The sequence below is a fragment of the Puma concolor genome, chromosome D3, assembly GCF_028749965.1.
Source record: "Puma concolor isolate L17-30 chromosome D3, mPumCon1.1.hap2, whole genome shotgun sequence".
NCBI lineage: Eukaryota > Metazoa > Chordata > Mammalia > Carnivora > Felidae > Puma > Puma concolor.
The window spans coordinates 65,800,854-65,809,497 of record NC_141678.1 but is presented as its reverse complement, the minus strand read 5'-3'; positions in this window follow the sequence as shown (position 1 = coordinate 65,809,497).

Here is an 8,644-nt window from a genome sequence, read left to right as displayed (position 1 = left end):
GTATTAGCAAGACAAGAAGTCATAGTGGTAGCAAGTTTAACAGTAGCAGCTTACATAATATTGCCAGGCATACTAATAATGTTTTCCACTTGTATTGTGGTTAATGAAAGATTTTCACAGCTATTGTCTTATTTTACTCTCATGGTAACACTGAGAGATCGATACTACAGTCTCTCATTTTACAGAAGAGGGAACTGACTATATTGCTTGCCCAAGTTCTCATATCTAGCACTCTGCCTTCAAGCCAGTATATAATACTCTGTCTGCTACATGTCTTTTTTAATGTGTAGCCAAACATTAAATGCTCCAGATGTGGCCAGGAACACCACAAATCTTGATGGCAAAAGAAGCAGAAGAGAAGGCAGAACCAAAACCAAAGAGCTGCCTGGTGTCGGGCGTGGGTAGTGTGTGAAGGAGTGTTGAGCAAGACTGATGCTGATGGCTGATGGTGTGTGCACATGTGTATGCATGTGTGTGCGTGTGTGTGAATGAGACAGATGGCGGGGGTGGGGGAGGAGAACAAGAACCCCAGGGAGTTTTCACTTAACTCCTCCCTTCACCCTCCCTCCACCTCCAGGCTGTGCACCAGACTTTCTTCCCCTTGGCAGCCAGGGGAGAGCCCTCAAAGCAGCCAGCTGGAGAGGTGCTCACCTAGGGCCCACTACAGATTCTTCAGGTTTGACCTGGGCCCTCCCTGGGCACTCGGTCTTCCCCACTTGCTCTCTTGAGTCACCAGTTTATGTTAGCCCCTGGGAAACACTTTCCTGGGTTTTCTCCCGGAAAATTTAACTTAATAAATTCATAATACATACTTCAGTTCACCAAACATACCACTGAACAGTGTTGGGCCATTGAATTTTTCTGCAGATTTCCAAAAGGCCAGAGCTTAGGAAGCATAAAGCACATATGACTTAACCGGCCGGCCCAGCCTACCTGCACTGGGAGAAATCAGCCCACAGTGGGCCTGGATGTGCAGAAACACAATGTTCCCTTTTGATGGGGGTTTCAAAGTGTTTGTTTCCTGGAATGGGGGCCAGCGGCCCAAGTGCTGCGGCTGGAAAAGGCCCTCAGGATTTATGAGCCTGCAGAAACTCTGTGTGCTGCTCATGTAATAAGAGGGAGACAGAACGTTCTGTCACCACGTCAGGTTCTCATGCACCAGGCCTTCTGGAAATGTTTCCCCAGTCTGAGAATTGAAGGCAGATGGAGGCGAGTGAGTTCTTTGGTTCACGTGCACCATCTTCTCTCCTTCTCAAATGCTATTCAAATCCAGCAAACCCAGAAGAACTCCAAGGAAAAAAGCACAAAACAAACATTGCCCAAGGCAAAGTGTTCATACAAAGGCTTTTCTGATCCCTCTGTTACCCCAGGCTGACACCTCAATGGCTCAACTGCTCAGTCAATCGGTCAGTTAGTCAATCAACAAATACATATTGATCATCTCCAAAGGGGCTGTGACTAGCATTTGATAGAAGGGATAGAACAAAATCCTCAACAGAGGCTGTTGCTTCTAAGGAGGTGTTTACCTTAGGCATGAGTACTTACCACAAGAGTGGAAATAATAAGAGACAGTTAATTATTAATCAGAACTAGATTACCTGGCTTTAGTGCCTAAAGGCTCCACAAGGGCAGAGAGGCGCCTGCTATCATGTGGTAGAACACAGGAAGGAATTCCGGAGGCCAGGAGGCTTTAACTGGACTGGAAACCTAGACACAATGGAAGTATCAAAGGGCCAGTAAGAACTCTCCAAATATAGTTATCTCTTGCTTTTCAAAAGTTTGTGTTATACCACTTCACTTTTATGAAAGACCTACATTAGTACCTGTTTTTGCTAGCCAAAAGAAATTCGAAGAGGATATTTGCTTTTCTTAAAAAAAAAAAAAAAAAGGAGAAATGCAAACAAGCATTCACTGTTTGTTCTGCAGCCAGCAGTTATGGTTCCAGAGGCAGCGCAAACCCTGAGCAGTGCAAGCCACCCCAGGAACCACAGTCAGCATCTTGGCATCAACCTCCAGAGCTTCACACTGTGCCCAAATGTTTTATCTCAATGGATTTTTGTGCATCCATTAGCAAGATGTGTCCTAAGGTATCAGAAAACCCTAAGAGAGGTTATTTTTGGGGTCTGGGAATGCTCAAACATTTTTCCATATAAATTAATGGTAGCAGCTTCTTCACTTTACGCCATTTTGGCTTATGAAAGGTTTGGAAGGAACATGCTGCTTTCAGATAGTGGGAAACCTGTATATACAGCCTAATCTAGGAACTAGAAGCCCCAGTGATTGAGGGCCCCTGAAGCATGGGATGAAAGTGACTAGGGTAGGAAGTTATAAAAATGAGATGAGATTATTGTTCCCTCTCTGGAGCTGAGTAAAATGCTACAAGGCAACGTTCCTAATGAGCTGAATCACGTGCAGACAATCTGTTTTAACTTCCTGGTGACCAATAGTTAGGTTAGCATGCCAGAGGCCAGCACGCGTTTTCTTATAGGGTCAGGCAGTAAACATCGGAGGCTTTGTGGGCTGTATATTCTGTGTTGTAACTACTCAGCTCTGTGGTAGTGGGAATGCAGCCACAGACAATATGTTAATGAATGAGTGGAGCTCAGTTTAAATAAAACTTTATAGATAGACACTAAAATTTAAATTCCATGTAATTTTCATGGGACATGGGATATTATTCTTCTTTTGAATTTTTTTCCCAACCATTTGAAAATGTAAAAACCATTCTTAGCTTGTAGGTCATACAAAAACAGGCAGCAGGCAGGATTTGGCCATGGGCTGTAGTTTGCCACCTCCTGGTCTAGGAGAAGCAGCATTGTACTTGTGGTAGAAAAGGAAGGAAGGAAAGGAAGATAGAGAAAAATAGCACTTTTTAAGTACTGACATTTACCTCTATGTGAGTTTAAAGTCATTTGCTCCTTGCTTTCTTCACATAAGTAAGTCCTTGAAAATGATGTTCTTGAAAAGAACATCTCTTAAAAATATTAAAAAGGAGAGTATTGTTTTATTTTGTTTTGTTTTAATTGAGGGATGGTAATTCATAGCCACACTGGTTTGTGAATAGTTTATCTCAATTATGTTAGCCATCATTGGATATACTTTCCTTGAGGGCCAGCACCTGTGTTATGGCCACTGTATTTATATTGGCTCCCACAGACTTTTTTATGGAGTGGGCCTATGGTAATTTATTATTGTGTTGAATCAGCAAATTTGAGAGTATTCTATGTGCATAGTACTAAGCATTAAAGGGAGCACATAATGAAAATATAAGACTTGGACCATAAACCATAAACCAATCTCTCTGGCATTTTGAATCCTGGTTTATTGTTTTTAAAATGTATCATAAATGCTCAGCAATTTCAGCCCCAATTTTCTTTCTTTTTAACATTATGATGCTTTCCTATTTATTCACTTCTATTCCCCACTGATCCTTTCTTCCTTTTCTGTGATGCCTTCCCCCACCATCCAGTTTGATCTCTCTGTTCTATGATCATAGCATATACATAACCTGCAGCATATTTGCTTATATTTTCTTCCTCCTGTTTATGACACATGCCAGGGGATGCCTCTTTGCCCTTTCCAGAAGCCTACATCCTCACTTTAGGGTCAGGCTGGGGTCTTATTTTCACTAAGATACATTCTTTTTCTCTTTTTAACTCCTCAAATACTGGTATCCTAGACCAATCATTTTCTTTCATTTTGCATATCAGATCCATAGACAAAGGTGGAGACTACCTTAACTTGTGAGCACAGATGGCCTGTAGGCCCCTTAAATTCTAGCCAGTAGTTAGCATGTGGCCACCGAGAATACACTTGTAAATATACTCATGCCAAATCCTTGTGTCATTTAAAATGACATTAGAGGGGTGCCTGGCTGGCTCAGTTGGTAGAGCATGCAACTTTTGATCTTGGGGTTGTAAGTTTGAGCCCCACCTTGGGTATAGAGATTACTTTAAAAAAATTTTACAATACATATGCAATACAATATATGCAGGTGTTATATGTAAGTGATGAATTACTGGGCTCTACTCCTGAAGCTAAGACAACACTCTATGTTAGCTAAGTTGAGGAAAAAAAGAGAGAGAGAGAAAACATGTATAAATAAAAAATAAAACGACACTAGAGAGGATAGGGATAATAAAGAGGATGGAGAAAGAAGGTTCAGAGAAGAGTGGGTGAGGGAAATGGGCAGAATATTGTAGAACATGAACCAACACTATTAACATGATAGGGAAACAGAAGATAGAGTGATGTGGAATTAGAAAAACTGTCCTCACCCTCCTCTCTTTCTCTTTCTAAAAGTTTAGGAAAACTAATTTGAAATAAAAATTAGAAACAGAAAAGTATCAACTTTTAAATCCTTTAAAATCTGTTAAAGTAAAAAGAGAATTAAGAGGTAGAATAAAATATACTTCAGCCTACCATTTCAAAATAAACTAAAAGATATGAAGTAAATGTTAAAACACACAAAAGAAGAATAGCATGAATTAGAAAATCTCAGAAATGAAGTGACAGGGACAGATTTGAAATCAATGAAAATATGTCACAAGTGAAAATGAAAGCAAAAGGAATACCAGAGTGAATAAACACAAAACAAAAATACTTGCAGAGAAATTGAAGGTTAAGTGGAGGAAACAAATTTTAGATAAAAAAGAAGTAAAATCAAGAGAGAAAAAGGGTATGTGATATTGTGACTAAAATTGGAGCTACACAAAGAAAATCCTGGAAGGTAACAGGAGTCCCTGAAGAAGAAAAACAAAGAAACAGAATAAATACTAAAAAATATGATTCAGAAAAATTTTAAAAATTTAAGTCACATATTTATTTATTTTTTTTTTTAATTTTTTTTTTCAACGTTTATTTATTTTTGGGACAGAGAGAGACAGAGCATGAACGGGGGAGGGGCAGAGAGAGAGGGAGACACAGAATCGGAAACAGGCTCCAGGCTCCGAGCCATCCGCCCAGAGCCTGACGCGGGGCTCGAACTCACGGACCGCGAGATCGTGACCTGGCTGAAGTCGGACGCTTAACCGACTGCGCCACCCAGGCGCCCCTAAGTCACATATTTAAAGAAAATATTGACAAACACCAAAACATATTCTAGAAAAACGATTGGATTTTAAGGACAAAGAAAAAGCAAGTGACTTACAAGGAAAGAACATTAGATCATAATTTTCAAAAACAGCATTTCATTCCAGAGGAGATCTATTTCAAAGACAGAAAGAAGATTTGAGACAAGGATTTTGTAAACAACCAATGGACTTGCAAGTGTAAAGGGCATCGATCCATTTACCTGCAAGAACTGAGGAAATTATACTCCCAAGAACCTTTTCTTAGGAATTTACTTGATTTTGAGCTTCAGAAACCAAAATGACTAGAGATATTGACTGAGTTCTGGTGGTAAGTACTAAATAGTCAGCTACTTTTTAGAACTAAGATTAAATGTATGTCAAAAGGGAGCAAGTATATGTGCTCCTTATGTTCTAATAATGTGGACATAGAACAGCTATAAAGATGAGAGCAGGAAAGCTCATGTTATTTTTCCCCCACCTTTTAGAAATCATATTGATGATGGTTTTAGGTTATTCCCCTGACCTTGTTGTATACATGATGTGGAGTAGAAAAAAATGAATAATTACGGTTATTCTATTTCATTTGCCTTTAATGTCCTTAAGATTCTTGATATGAAGGAAAAACATGGACATAAGTTTTAATAAAATCTCTTCCACTTCACATTTAGGAATTTGAAATGAATTTGATTTAGAAGCATCAGTATGAATATACACCACACACACACACACACACACACACACACACACACACCACATGCCAAGACCAAGTTCATACTGATATTTTCAGTTCAAATTTATTTCAGATTATCTATCTATCCCTCGCACTCAGATTTTGGTCTTGAAATACCGTTTCCCACTTAAAAATGAAACCAGACAAAACAAGAGATCCTAGAGAAATGGCCCATTTAAGGCCTGAACAGAAAAAATTACAAGATAAGCTTAGAACATCTTGTCACATCAGATAGCCAAGAAGCTATCAAAGCCTACTAGGTTATATGAAACTGCTGGGGTTATACAAAAAAGGATTCAGGAGCCAACTTGAAGAGACTCCAACTGGCCACAGATGGGCTAATTTGAGCTTTAATAATGATAATAATTGGAATGGAATGAAACCCTTCAAATAAGTTTAAGTCCCTGAGTTCAAAATAATATAAAAAAAAAGATTAGTTGGTCACTTTTGGAGGGTGGTAGAGAACTAATTCATTTTCCTTAAAATAAAAGGAAGAATCAAATATTTATTTTTTCTTTTCTTGTATAAACTGTACCATGAGGTAACGGAAAAGGAGACAAGGGAAAGCACCTCTTTATAAAACCATGCCAACTAATCAGTGAAAAGTAATGACAGTATTAAAATGTCACCACTCTTCAATCCCTAAAATTTAAACTCCAGGCATCAAGCATCAGTAGCTGTTAACATTACAGAGAGATAACCAGACAGTATGTGCCTCTTGATAAATGGATACATTTCCACCTACAATCTGTCCTAAGGGATCAGACCTGAATCCACCTATTTCTGGAATCAGCTCTGGGATCTAGTTGCCAATTTGCAGGGGACTCTGAAGACAGAGGAACATGTTGAAGTACACCTGGAGTGTGCAGCATCCACACCATGGGCATCTCTGCAGGACAAATAGCCAAAATTCTTCAACATGAACATGTAAAGAAGAGTAGGGGATGAAGGGGAGACATGTGGATTCAAAGAGACCTAAAAGACATACCAAATTAAAAAAAAAATGGGTAAGACTAACTGTTCATGTCCAGGGATATACACTTGGATGATAAACCATAAAGAAGTGCACTGAAGTGATTTCTGTAAAAGTCTGGAGAATTTTGGAGGAAGAATTGGCTGAGTTGGGATGAGGAACATGGAAGCACTTCTGGGGTAACCTAATAGTTTCTATTTTTTGACCTGGGTGGTGCTTATAGAGGATTTATCTTACAATGATTCAAGAAACCATATTTTGTGTGGTTTCTGTATTGGTGTTGTATTTTACAATACAAAGTTTTTTAAAAAATGAAATGTCCCCAGGGACCCAGAGTGTTTAGAAAGCCTTTGGGGTTTTCATGGTTATTTCAAATCATGGACATTTCCTTGGTCACCAAGAACACAACGTGTAACTGACACTCTCCTAAGCCAAAGGCTCTAACTCTGGCAGAAAGAGAAACAGAGCCTCTTTCCTAGCTATTTGGGTCATCACTACTCCACCCCAGCCTACATTAAGATGTGTGTGTGTGCCTACAGGGTGCCTGGGTGGCTCAGTTGGTTAAGCATCCAACTTTGGCTCAGGTCATGATCTCGTGGTTTGTGAGTTCGAGCTCTATGTCGGGCTCTGTGCTGACAGCTCAGAGCCTGGAGCCTGCTCTGGATTCTCTGTCCCCCTCTCTCTCTGTCCCTGGCCTGCTCACATTCTGTCTCTGTTGCTCTCTCAAAAGTAAATAAACATTAACAAAATCTTTTTAAAAAGATGGGTGTGAGAGGGTAGAGGGTGGTGATAGAGCAATGGAATGTATATACATAAACTGCTGCACTGAGGAAAATTTACTTATTTAAGAAAAATATATTTTAGTATTTTGAATCAAGAGAACAATAAACTATTAGGCACAAACAGCCTCTTTTAAGATTGTCACAGATATTGCAGGGAAATAAATATCTATTTGGGGATGCAGTGATAACATTCACAGGCCCCATCAGTCCCCTTGCATTCTCATAGGTGAAGCTTCCAAGGCTTCCCATGTGCCCACATCACTGCCTTTGGTGCCATTCATTTTCTAGGACACTTCTCCACTTTCCCTCACCCATCCCAGGTGAAGAGCTCCTTTCTGAGCTCTCAGGTCATTTGTTTTCCCTCCCCCTAAGCTCTTAAGATGTGAACATAACAATGGAGAGACTTGAGGAGTACCAAAGGAAGGTATGGTAGGACAGGGAAAAGATCAGACTGGGAGTCCAAGTCCTGGGCTCTAGGCTGGGTTCCATTATTAATTAGTAAACATGTGACTACATCTGATTCATTTCATCTCCCTGTGCTCAGTTTTATCATTTGTAAATGGCAGGACTTGAGCTATAATCTTTCTCAGGTTTCTTTCAAAATAACAGTCTATTATTAATTGAAAGAGTCTTTGGCATGAAGAAAGGGAAACACATTACCAAGTGTGACATCACCAAGATTATGGTCTATTATAGAAAAGTACTTGGCTAAGAGTTAGCATGTACAAGTTCTAATCCCAGCTATGCCCTTAATAACTCTGTATTTAAAAAACAAGTCCTTTGTCTTGTTGAGCCTGTTTCCTCATGCTAAAATGTGAATAGCACTCATGTTTTAAGACTTTAAATATAAGTGAAAAGACAAATTACAGACTAGGAAAAAAATATTTGCAAGTCACATACTCAATAAAGCCTTATATTTAGAATATATAAAACATTCCCAAAACTCAGCATTAAAACAAATCTAATTAGAAAAGGGGAAAAATTTGTGCATAGACATTTCACTAAAGAGGATATACAGATGGCAAACACATGAAAAGACATTCAACATTTTTCGCCATTATAGAAATTCAATTTAAACCACAGTGAA